Below are 13,940 nucleotides of genomic sequence, written 5' to 3'. Positions count from 1 at the left end.
GCAATGTCTTTTGCTTCCATGTTTCCAGAGTTCCATCCCACCAGGGAATTTGTATATTTTATTAAAATGAGCTTTACCTGATAGTCAAAGTAATTTTTTATAAAATAACTTACTAAAATAATAGAAACTTAAAAATATTTGTTGAAAATAGAGTAATTTAATACCCTGTCCTTTGATTAATCCGGGAATAAACATATATATTTTAAATATTTCTTATGACTCCATCTAGCCCTTGAATCTTTATCTGTGAGTACGTTTTGGCATATGGTTCACTTATGTATATGGAGTGCTTGAGGAGGGAAGAAAAGAGAAGGAATGAAAATTAATCTCTATTCAATAGCTAAATAAATATGCAGTCCATAGTTTAATGGGTCACCCTTGGCTGATCTGAAAATTAGAAATATGGCTTATATGTTAGTTTCCTAGGGATGCTGTCACAAATTGCTGTAAATGTGGTGGCTTAAAGCAATAGAAATGTATTCTCTCTCAGTCTAGAGGTCAGAAGTCTGAAGTCACAGTATTGACATGGTTCCTTCTAGAGGCTCTAAGGGACAATTAGAGCCTCCTGCTTTTGGTTGACTCTCTTCTAGTTTCAGGTAGCCCTTGGAAACCCTTGGCATTTCTTGGCTTGTAGTTGCATCACTCCAATCTCTTTCTCCATCTACACATGTCCTTCTTCCCCATGTCTCTCTGTGTGTTTAAATCGCCCTCCCCCTTCTTAGAGATCCAAGATGGTGGAGGAATAAGTGGAAGGTACACTAACCTCTTCCCAGGACCAATCTGGAATTACAACTAAATTGCAGATAAACCATCCTGAATAACTAACTGAACACTAGCTGGAGGGAAGTCTTATAACCAAGAACATACAGAAGAAACCACTTTACCACAACAAGACTGGGCAGGAGTGCAAAGGATGCACGAGAGGGCTGGCTGGGCTCCCATGGGTGGCAGGTGAGGTCCTGGAGGGATGCTTCAGCACCCGGGGATTCTCCCTGAGAAGTGTGGGGTCTAAACCCCAACCTGGGCTCCCCAGTCTACAGCACCAGAGCAAGAAAGGAACTGAAATAACATCCTGTTATGAAAAGCAGCAGAGTTTCTGTCTGGCAGGAAGAGATGGTTGTAGACACAGAGAGCTTCTTAAAGGGTCAACACACAAAATTTCATTTGCAGCCACTTATCCTGGGCTCCAGTAGAGGGAGGGCAGAGTAGGCTAGAGACACTTGAGGAGAGTCTGGGGTTAGTGGCTCTCGGGAGAGAATTGAAGGATGAGTGTTTCCCCATAGTGCAGAAACCTTCTTACTCTGGCAGAGCACTCCTCTCTGAATGGCATCACCATGAGGGGAACAGTACCCCACCCACAAAAATTACTCTGCCCCATCCTGTGGTACCTAAACCAGGCCACTGATTACAGCTTGAAGCTATACTGTTGATTAGTTTAACAACTACGGCAGATCTCTGGGAGCTTTATAAGACTTCAACTGACCCTCCCCAGGGCCTGGGGCTGATAAAAGGTGGCCTTAGTGCACAGCCTGGTTCTTTCTGCACACAAATAGGCCCAGCAGAGGGAGCCACACATTGTGGATCACTCATAGCTCCAAACAGGTTGACCATGGCCAGTCACAAACAGCATCTGACAAAGACCTGCACCAGAATCTTTGTAGATCTACCTAATACATAGAAACACATACAAAGAAGCAGCCAAAATGGGAAGACAAATAAACAGACCCCAAAAGAAAGAATAAGAGAATTCTCCAGAAGAAGAGCTAGATGAAATGAAGGCAAGCAATTTATCAATAGAGTGTAGAGTAATGATTATAAGGATGCTCAACAGCATTAAAAAAGACATAGAAACTATAAAAAAGGACCAATCAGAAATAAAGAATGCAATGTCTGAGATAAATAATTCACTGAAAGGAATAAACACTAGGTTACATGAAGCAGAGAACTGCATCAGTGATTGGATGACAAGGTAGAAAAAACATACAGGTAGAGCAGCAAAAAAGAAAGAATTTTAAAAAATGAGGAGAATTTAAGAGACATTTTGGAAAACATGAAGGATAACAACATCTGCATCATAGGAATACCAGAAGGAGAAGAGAGCAAGCAAGGGATCAAGAACCTTTCTGAAGAAATAATGACAGAAAACTTGCCAAATCTGATAAAGGAAAAAGACACACAGTCCAGGAAGCTCAGAGAATCCCAAAGATGTTGGATCCAAAGAGGCCTATGGCAAGACACATCAAAATTAAGATGACAAGACTTAAAGATGGGAAGAGAATACTAAAAGCCACAAGAGAAAAGCAAGTAGTTACCTACAAGGGAGCATCAATTAGACTGTCATCTGATTACTCAACAGAAACATTTCAGGTCAGAAGGGAGTGGTGTGAAATATTCAAGGTGATAAAAAGGGAAGACCTACAACCAAGGATACTTTACTTAGCAGGGCTATCATTTAAAAGTGAAGGAGAAAAAAAGAGCTTCCCAGATAAGAAAAATCTAAAAGAGTTTGTTAATACCAAACCAGTACAACAAATGTTAAAGGGCTTGCTTTAAGAAGAAGAAAAAGAGAAAGAAAAAAAAACAGAGGAAAATAGACAAACAATAAAATGGTACTAAATTGCTTGAAATGTAAATGGATTAAATGTCCCAACCAAATGACATAGGATAGTTGAATGGATAAAAAAAAAACAAGGCCTGTATATATGCTGTCTCCAAGAGACTCATCTCAGGTTGAAAGATACACACAGACTAAAAGTAAAGGGATGGAAAAAGATATTTCATGCAAATGGAAGGGAAAAAAAGCTGGGGTAGCAGTACTTATAACTGACAAAATAGACTTCCAAACCAAGGCAATAGTAGGAGACAAAGAAGGACACTACATAATGATAAGGAGAACAATCCATCAAGAAGATGTAACCTTAGGAATCATCAACACACCCAACATAAGAGCACCTAAGTACGTGAGGCAAATCTTGATGGACATAAAGGGAAAGACTTACACAAAAACTTTCACAGTTGGGGATTTTAGCACCTCATTGACTTCAGTGGTTAGATCTTTCAGACAGAAAATCAACAAGGACAGAGCAGCCTTAAATGGCACACCAGATCAAATGGATTTAATTGATATCTTCAAAGGATTTCATCCTAAAGCCACAGAATATATATACTTTTCAAGTACACATGGAATACTTTCTAGGATAGACCACATGTTAGGGCACAAAACAAGTCTCAATAAATTTAAGAAGATTGAAATCATATCACATATATTCTCTGACCACAGTGCTATGAAAGTAGGTGTCAATCACAAGAAGAAATCTGAAAAACACACAGACATGGAAATTAAATAACATGCTGTTATTTAAAAGACAATAAATGGGCCAACAATGAGATCAAGGAAGAAATGAAAAAATACCCTGGAACAAATGAAAATGAGGACATAACAATCCAAAATCTGTGGGACACTGAGAAAGCCACCCTAAGAGGGAAATTAATAGCATCACAGGCCTATCTAAAAAAAAGGGGAAAAAAAGCTCAGCTAAACAATCTAACTTCACACTTACAAAAACTTGAAAAAGAACAAGAAACAAAGCTCAAAGGAATTACAAGGAAGGAAATAATAAAGATATGAGCAGGGATAAACAAAATAGAGTCTAAAAAATAATAAAAAAGATCAATGAATCCAAGAGCTGATCTTTGAAAAGATAAACAAGATTGATAAACATTTAACCAGACTCATTAAGGAAAAAAGAAAGGACCCAAATATACAAAATCAGAAATGAAAGAGGAGATATAAAAACTGACACCAAAAAAATGCAAAGGATTGTAAGAAAATATTATGAACAACTACATGCCAACAAACTGGACAACCTGGATGAAATGGATAAATTCGTAGAAACATGCAATCTTCCAAAACTAAATCAGGAAGAACCAGAGAATCTGAATAGACAGATTACAACTAGTGAAATTGAAGCAGTAATAAAAAAAAAAAAAACCTCCCAACAAACAAAAGCCCTGTACCAGATGGCTTCACAGGTTAATTTTACCAACCATTCCAAGAACTAACACCTCTCCTTCTGAAACTGTTTCATAAAATTCAAGAGCATGGAAGGCTCCCAAGCTCATTTTACAAGGCCTGCATTATCTTAATTCCAAAGCCAGATGAAGACACTACAAAGAAGGAAAATTATAGGCCAATATCCCTGATAATCACACTACCTAATATCAAACTGTACTAATAAGTCCATGGTAATTGAAACAGCATGGTACTGGCTTAAAAACAGATACATAGATCAATGGAACAGAACAGAAGCCCAGAAATAAACCCACACCTTCATCGCCCATTATTATTCTATAGCAGAAGCAAGCACATACAATGGACTAAAGATAATTTATTCAATTATCTTTAATAAATGGTGTTGGGAAAATTGGACAGATATGTGTAGAAAAATGAAACTAGACCACCTTCTTATACCACATACAAGAATAAATTCAAGATGAATCAAAGACTTAAATGTTAGACCTGAAGCCATAAAAATCATAGAAGAAACATTGACAGCAAAATCTTGGACATTGCTTGTAGCAATATTTTATTGGATATATCTCCCCAAGCAAGGGAAACAAAAGAAAAAATTTAAAAATGGGACTACATCAAACTAAAAAGGTTTTGCACAGAAAAGAAAATCATCAACAAAGTAAAAAGACAACCCTCAGAATGGGAGAACACATTTGCCCATACATCTGATAAGGGGTTAATATCCACAGTTTATAAAGACCTTGCAAAATTCAATACCAAAAACAAAAACAAAAACCAGCCTGATTAAAAAATGGCCAAAGGACCTGAATAGACAGTTCTCCAAAAAGGACATACAGGTGGCCATAGACATGAAAAAATGCTCAATGCCACTAATCATCAGAGAAACGCAAATTAAAACCACAATGAAATATCGCCTCACATCTGTCAGAATGGTTATCATCAATAAACCAACAAACAACAAGTGCCATCAAGGATATGGAGAAATGAGACCCTTTTGCACTGTTGGTGGGAATGAATGCAAACTGGTACAGTCACTGTGGAAAATAGTATGGAGATACCTCAAAAAATTAAAAATGGGTCTGCCTTTCTACCAAGCTATCCCAGTTCTGGGAATATATCCAAAGAAACCCAAAAAACTGTTTTGAAAGAACATAAGCACCCGTATGTTCATTGCAGTGTTATTTATAATCACCAAGGTATGGAAGCAGCCTAAGTGTCCATCAGTAGATGAATGGATAAAACAGCTGTGGGACATTTACACAATGGAATACTACTCAGCTGTAAAAACAAACAAGCAAACAAAAAAAAAAAGAAAATGTCACCTTTTGTAACAGTATGGATAGACCTGGAGAATATTATGCTAAGTGAAATAAGCCTGTCAGAGAAAGTCAAATACCATATGATTTCACTTGCATGTGGAATCTGATGAACAAACAACTAGCAAGAAAAATTGGGACAGACTCATAGATGGAGAGCAGGAAAAACAGCTGGGGTTGGGGTGGTGAAGTTAGAGGGTGGAGGGATTGAGCAAAAAGAAAAAGAATTTATGGACATGAGTATGTGGTGACTGCTGGGGGAAGAGGGGTATTAGGGGACTAAATGGCAATGGAAAAAATACAATAGTGATTAAATAAAAATAAATTAATAAGTCTCCCTCCCCTTTCTCTTATAAAGACACCAGTAATGGAATTAGAGCCCACCCTACATCCAGGATGATTTCACCTTAGGATGTTAACTAATTACATCTGCAAAGACATTATTTCTAAATTCTGAGGTTACAGGTGTATGTGAATTGAGGGGTAGGGGGAGATACTATACAACCCACCATAGGCAATAACAACAATTTTTAAAAAATAATATGGCTCAACACAGACTAATAAACTTTCAAAAAACTCTAATTAAACCACCTTTTCCAAACCCTGCTAGTCCAGGTTAATGAAGCCTCACCAAAATGCATCCAGAATTCCTGAATATTCCAAACTGACACCCACAGTCTGGCCTAGAGACATCTCCACATGAATGGCGGCCTCCCAGTTCTAATGCCACCATGGTTCCATCATGGTGGCTGCCCTGCTCTGCCCTGCTCTGCTCTGCTCTGCTCTAATGAATGCCTCGGTGAGGAGGGTAAGAAGGAGCTAGTCCTTCCTCCTGCCTTTCAGAACTTTTAAATGTTCACGTAACAGTGAGCATTGTATACTTCCACTTTAAGTTACTCAGAGCAGAGCAAAACTTGACTCAAATTTGCCCTGTGTGTCCCCACTCTGTCTCTCCCTGAATCTCGCTAAGGTTTTCCTTTCCAGTATGTATGCTTCTAGAACTCTAAGGAGTGAACCCTGTGTCCTGATTTCTGAAGGTGGGCCTGCATGGAAGTTAGCCAAAACCCTAAGTGCCCCTCATCACTGTTTTCTCTCCCTCAGTCTCATTTGGCACTTACTCGGAGACATTTTATTGGTTCTGCACCCTCTGCCCTCTAGAAATGCCTGAATATGTACACAAATTAGGCTGAGAACTTCTGTAAAGATGCAGAAATTTCACTGTTAGATAAGTTTTTTACTTCTCTTCTCTCCACAACAAAGAACATGCAAGAATATGTCTCACTTGTTTATATTTAGGGAGTATCTAGTTACAAGGTGGTGTAAATAAGATGGGCGGGAGAAACCTACTGGTTGGCTGGTGGACTGAGTTCCTTAGATGTTTGTGTATCAGTGAGGTCACTATCGGTCCAAAATCTTGCCTTCAGTGTTTGGAAGATAAATACGATACATGCAAAGGGTGTGGGGACCCATACCATCATGCCATGGTCTTAACATTAAAAGAGACATTATATTTCTTATAATTTTAAGTTCTGAGATTGGATTATCAATTTTTTCTCTCTGGAAACTAATTGGCATTAACCAAATTGGAAAGCAATGATAAGCCAAAATGCCAATTTATTAATTTACTGAGAAAATATAATTGGCAGGTGAATTACACTGCTCACTTTGACTAGTGGGAATAGAGCCTTCTCATTAGAAATGTTTCCTTGAAAAATAAAATCAGAGTTAGAGGATAATGTGATTACTGAATGAGATTAAAAAAAATGACCTTATGACATACAGCAACTTCTCTCTTTAGGGGTTACACTTGCCACACAGAATAAAATATTTTTCAGTTGCTCCAGAGTGTCTGAAAGTAAAATAGGCTCTGTGCATCCATCTTCAATGTTCTTTATTATTGTGCAGAAGTTTCTGTGACTAATATTGTAGTTAGTGTCAGAATTTTCAGAATTATTACACACCTCCCTTCTTGATTTCCAGCACATTTTTAGATGTGGGTTTCCCTGATGGGAATTTAGGAAGCTGTGGCTATCTTACCTGGGACAAACTCATATGACTCATCTTAATATGACACTACATTTTTGGAAAAAACATCTTTCCCAAAAGGTGATACTCATTAATTTCTTTAAATTACCATTATTTCAGTCAAACTGAAGGCTACACCCATTTTAGTGTCTGCATCCTGTGTATATGAGACATAAGGTCTCAAGGACATATGCAGACACAATGGTTTTCATTGCACTAATTCCTAGGAAGAGCACAGCCAAGTGGGATATGCTAATCACTAAGATCCAGGATACCTGGGTTCTGGTCTCAGCCCTGCCTCAAGGTACCTGAGGTGTAGAATGCTCATGCCTATTTCCTCCTATTTAGGTACAGAGAACTGGGGTAGCTTATTTTTTTATCCCTCTGACTAGCACGTAGTACAGATCCGTGCTTGTTGAATGAACGAATCATCTCCAAAACCTCCTTTAACTCTAAAAATTTTTACAAAATCTTGTTGAATTAAAATCCACATTGGTGAATGACATTTTACTCATTTGTGTTTTTTTTCTCTAATAGTGGATTTTCACTTATTCATTCAGTGAACATTCATTACCAACTGACTATGTATCAGGCATGGTCTGTGACCACGAAGAATTTATCAAAATTAATAATTTCAAGCTTTTTCCTCCTGTGTCCTTCTTTTCCCTACTCAACACTCTATTCACATCCGCCTTCTTTCTATTCTAGTACTCTGACGATCTCTGTGTAACCAACTGCCTCGACATTTCTTTTCCCCATGATTGCCCCAAGCTTTATTTCTCTCTAGGACTCGCTTGTTTTGAGTTGTTCTTCCTCAAGAAGCATGTCTACCGCTTTGTAATCCAAGTTCAGAAGTTCAGGAAAAGCAGATTCTAAGAGGAAAGCAGGAGTCTGAGGGGAAGAGCTCAGTGGCCCTCTACTTCCCTGATGCTGGATCGGGAATTGCTCACATCTGCAGCAATGGGAGATCACTCTGGTTTTTTAACCTAGTGGTAGATTACTCCAAAGATTCAGAGTAGCTCTCAGATCTCCTCCACCTTACACCCTCTGCAAATCCTCCACAGGGTGGCTGGGGAGGAATCCAGCCAAATACCCTGCAGCCATGCATGTGTTCACTCCTACCCCAGCCCCCGCAGCCTTCACAGGTCACTCCCCTCACACGGACCTCCCAGACCACCCACAGTGCCCTGTCTTCCTGAAGTCCTGGACATGCCTCCCTTGCTCCTTCATCTCTCAGTCATGCCCAAACGTGCGCAATCGGTGCTCCATGTATTTCCATCAATGTCAATGTCAAGGAGACTTTACAGAGAAACATGATTTTAAATGTTAAAACATTTAATTTGAGTAAGAACCAACAAAGTGCAGCAGACGCAGCAGCAATTCACACAGTAGTGAATAAGAGGATGAAGAGGACAGAGGCACAGGAAATTGTAAAAGGGGGCTTGTAACTGCCCTGACTGGTGTGGCTCAGTTGCTTAGGCATCATCCAGCAAAGCAAAGGGTCGCTGGTTTGATTCCCAGTCAGGGCACATGCCTGGGTTGAAGGTTCAGTCCCAGTTGGGGGCATGGGAGAAGCAACCGATTGTTGTTTCTCTCTCATCTTGCATCCACGTTTCTCTCCCTTGCTTTCTCCCTCCCTTCCCTTCTCTCTAAAAATAAATAAATATTTTTAAAAACTAAAAGGGGGCGTAACTATTGCAAGGCGGTGGGTTGGTTGTGAATCTGTCTGATCAGACAGCAGAGCACCTACAGACACTGTGATCCCTGGTCACATCACCAAGACCCACGAAAACCAGAATCTCAGCTCACTATACTCCAGTGCTTAACAGTTTTCTCTGACCCAAACAATTTGCTTGGCCCAGCATATTAACATTATCTGTCCAGTATTTTAGAGGCAGAATGAAGATTAACAAGTCTGGGGTACAGTTCCAGATTTTGTAATGAATTCTTGGGACGTCTAAGGGATCAGGCAAATATAGCCACAAGCTGACCATCTCTAACGACCTCTGTGAACTCCCCTCCTGTTGCCCTGGGGCAGCATCTGTGTGCACGTCCCCTGCCGCTGCTCCATCTCAGGGTGGGTGGGCACAGTCCAGCTCCATCTCTTCCCCCACCAAAGTTCAATCACAGCTCCATGAAAACATGTTTTTAAAAATACAACAGTTGTTTCTCTACCTAATCAGCCCCTAATCAGTAGTAAAATGATTTGAGTTCACAGATGCCTTCAACTCTGTTATGAAGCTCTCAGCGGTAGGGTCAGGTAAACTAGTGTTTGACCCTATGAGCTCTGCCAGTACTATTTTAGAAATAGGTCACAAAGAGATTGTTGCAGCGGGGGGATAAAGATACATGTACATGAGTATATAATGCAGCATTTCATGTTTGCAAAATTTGATGAGTAAACCATATGTCAGTTTGTTGATAAAATAAATTATTGTGCATACATATAAGGCACTGAGCAGTTATGAAAAGTGTATATCTTTATTAATGATAAAGTTGTCACTATTAAATGCAAAAAGAAAGCAAAAAAACAACATATATCATTTCATTTATCAGTTTGTACTAGCATATCTGCCCACACACACACACACACGAAGATGTTAACCAAAATATTGACTGCTCCCTGTCAAATTTCCAAAGTGAAATTTCAGATGAGTTCAAATTTCTTTCTATTTTTCTGTATTCTTTGAATTTTCTACAGTAAAAAAATATATTTTTTAAGATTTGGGGAAGAAACTTAATTAGCCATCTTTATTTTGAGGATAGGAAAAGGAAAGGTGCACAGGCTTTACAATGAGACAGTGGTAGGTTCAAATCCTGGAACTCTCTTACTAGTCATGTGACCTTGGTCAAGCCATTTAACTCTGCTGAGCCTCAAGTGTTTTACCTTCACAGTCACCGCCTGCCTACCAGAAGGGTTGTTTCAGGACAATGTGAGACAGGAGTGGCAAACAGTTTTGCAAGAGTTTCCAATGTATCTTTCTATTGACTCCTTTTCTGTGCTACAGCTCTTCCTCCACGAGAACTAGATGATAAAAGCTGAGGCTTATCACCTCAGGAAAAGGAGGTCAGAAGAAAATTGTTAGAAAAATGTAGTGGAATTGGCAGTCACATTTGTTTTTGAATTATAAAATAAACTACTAAGATATTTAGAAAAGACAAAGGACTTAAAAACCAAAGTTTTATTGTAAAAATTTCCTACCATGCTTTTTTATGTTTTCACATGATGTGTTACTCTTGAAGTAAAATACTTCTAATTTTAAAAGAAAGTAGTTGAGCCTTAAAGTTCCCAACAAATCTCTAAATAAACCAAATTCTCAATTACTTGTCATAAAACAACACTTCATTTATTTAGTCAACAAATGTTTTATTTTTCAGGCATTTTTCTAGTTACTGGGAATGTACCAGTGAGAAAACAAACAAAAATTCTTCATTTAAAAAATTTACTTTATAGTCCTGGCTGGCATAGCTCAGTGGATTGAGCGCAGGCTGCGAACTAAAGTGTCGCAGGTTCAATTCCCAGTCAGGGTACATGCCTGGGTTGCAGGCCATGACCTCCAGCAACCACACATTGATGTTTCTCTCTGTCTCCCTATCTCCCTCCCTTCTCTCTCTAAAAATAAATAAATAAAATCTTTAAGATATTTACTTTATAAAACAGGGAATGCATTCTTATCATATAGCCATTCACAGGCAGGGGTGGCATAGAGTAGAGATGGGAAGTAACTGGAACTAATGTGACGCTGATGCTCATTCTAAATGAATTCAGCTCCTGGGGAAGGTATTTAATGTTATGCTGCAAAGTTTGCTGTGCGGGTACTCAGTGACACAGCAACTCCACTCCCGGGTACATTGCCAAGACACATCACTTACATGTATCAGGAGACCTGTACAACCGTAGCATAATGCTCACAAGAACAAAATAACAAAAAACATCCCCAAATGTCCATGAAGAGGAGAATGGACTAATAAAATGAAGTATTTTTCAGACAATAATAAAAACATATAATCTACAACTACATACAATACTATGGATAAATCTTTGTGAAGTAACTGTGGCAAGATGTTTTTTTTTTTTTCTAAAAATGACCACCATAGTACTTTCAGTCACAAATGTTCTCTCTAAACCTTATACCACCGCCCTCCCCAGAACCTCCCACATCAAGATGCGGAGTCCATGGATCCTCCCTTTGAACTTGGGTGGGTCTTTGGGACTGCCCCAACTTGCACAGGACAGAAGCTATGTGAGTTCTGAGGGTGGGTAATTAAAGGCAACATGCTTTCTGCCGGCCTTTGAAGCCCTGAGCTGCCTTGTAAGGATGCTGAGGACCTTAAAGCTTCCAAGCTGGAGAAACCCCATGGAAAGAACATGCGGAGATAGGACAGATGTCCTGAGAAGCTCTGCTCGCTCCAGTCTGCAGCAGCTCTCGTCTTACCAGCCCCGGCACCAGACGTGGGAGTGAAGACGTCAGACAGGACTACAGCGCTAGACACCACGTGACTCCACACACGTGACAGGCCTTGAGCCAGAACATCCCAACCACGCTTCTCTTGAGTCCTGATCCCAGAGCTACCATGAGGTGTCTGTTTAACGTCCATTAGCTACGAATGATGGTTGTTGCTTTAAGCCCCTGAGTTTGGAGTGACACAAAGAAGGACCGCAACAATGGCATAGGGCAAAAACAAAGAACGAATCCTAGAAAAGTTCCTGTTGAGTAATGACACTTTCTCAATGTTCATAAAGAAGTGAAACAAAATAATAATAATTTAAAAGTGATATTAGTTTTTGGTTTTATTGCGCCAGACTCAGAATAATAATATAATTTCTACTTTTCAAAATTCATTAAAGTTTTCTGTTTAGCATAATAGATGATCAATATTTGTGAATGTGACTTGAGCACTTGAATGTGCATTTGCTCTTTTCAAGATACAATATTTGATATATACCTTTGTATGTATATATCAGATCTACTCTACTAATTATAATATTTAAATCTGCTAAACAATTAGTTTTGATCTGTGAGAAAAGTGACTTAAGAACTTGTATGGCTTGTATATTTCTACCTATTTTTTTGGTAAGTTTTGAAATTTGCTCTATTACAATTTTGCTTGTTTCAGGGGGAGCACAAATATTCATACCTGTATCTTTACTGTGAATTATAAACCTTCTTTGCTTTATTTAATGTTTTTTGGCCTGAAATTCACTATACCTTACACTTAGATCATGTCCCCTGCTGGCTTTAATTTTTGTTTGTTTGTCGCAAGTCTGACCATGTTTAATTTACGGTCTTCTAAAATAAGAATGTTTTAGGTATGTCTCACACGTAGCTTGGCTTTGAGTTTCTTTGAGCTCAGTCTGAAATCTTCCTCCTTTCATAGATAGTGAACCATATTTATATATACTAATGAGTGATATATTACTTTTGTCATTTATTCTGTCAGTATTTATTGTGTCTTCTACTCAAGGCATTATAATTGGAAATACAGAAGTTATGATAGATACAAAGGTAGGTGATTAGAGATAGATAGATGGGTAGATAGATAGATAGATAGATAGAGGTACCATCCCGGGCACCAGAAAAGGGAGTGAAGGAGGTTGCTAGCTATCTCTGTCTGTCTGTCTGTCTATCATCTATCATCACTTCTATATTTCTACTTCTGTGTCACTTGCAATATAATGGGAGGGGAGAAACGAAATATATGTTTTCAGTTTTATAGCTTATTTATTTAGGCCCTTAACTCTATGGTATATTTTTCGTGTCTGTGTGTTTGTGCAGTTCTATTATTTAGAAATTTTGCATTTCTATACTAGTAGAATCTTTATAATTACAATATAATTAGTAATTATATTCCATAGTTTTCCATGTCTTTAGACAGTACCTATTAACTTTTTATCATGGACAATGATAAAATTAGCATGTTTCTTATTTCCTCTTCTCCCTCATTCTCTGTCTTTATTATCTTTTTCAATGTTTAATAGTATAGTTACGTTTGCTGATATTGCTCTTACTTGATCTGTCAACTTTACATGGTATCTCCTGATTCTCAACTATTACAGGTGAAGCAATCAACAAACTTACCCTGACTCCCATTTGCATCTACCTCTCCAAGCTTTCATTAGTTATACACTTTCTAAACTGTTAGGACACGTACATACATATCTGTTCTGTCACCACATTCCCTCACATTTGGTTTAGTCTTTGCCTATAGTTAAACAGACAGTGCTCTCTCTCTGTGCTTCAGCCGCAGTTTCCAAAGTCATTGAGAAGAGTTAATTGGGGCAATGTTCCCTGTGTTCCTGCCAGCTGAAAACAACCTGGACGGACTTCAGCCTTTACATGTGAAGGATAGTTTGGCAGATATTTCATCTTTGGTTCACGCTTCCCTCTATGAGTATTGTACAAGTGTTCAAAATGTCAACAGTGTGGTGCATGCTCTTTATCTGCTGGGAAAATTTGCTCTTCTTCTACATATTTTTATTTCTTACACTATCTTTTCATGATGCTGTAGCAGTTGGACTTTTGGCTGGAGGTCAGCCAGTCTGGAAAGCTACCCTGGGGTGACTT

This window comes from Phyllostomus hastatus, unplaced genomic scaffold (assembly GCF_019186645.2).
Source record: "Phyllostomus hastatus isolate PE091 unplaced genomic scaffold, TTU_PhHast_1.1 phas_contig_29, whole genome shotgun sequence".
Taxonomy (NCBI): domain Eukaryota; kingdom Metazoa; phylum Chordata; class Mammalia; order Chiroptera; family Phyllostomidae; genus Phyllostomus; species Phyllostomus hastatus.
Note: the sequence above shows the minus strand (reverse complement) of the source record.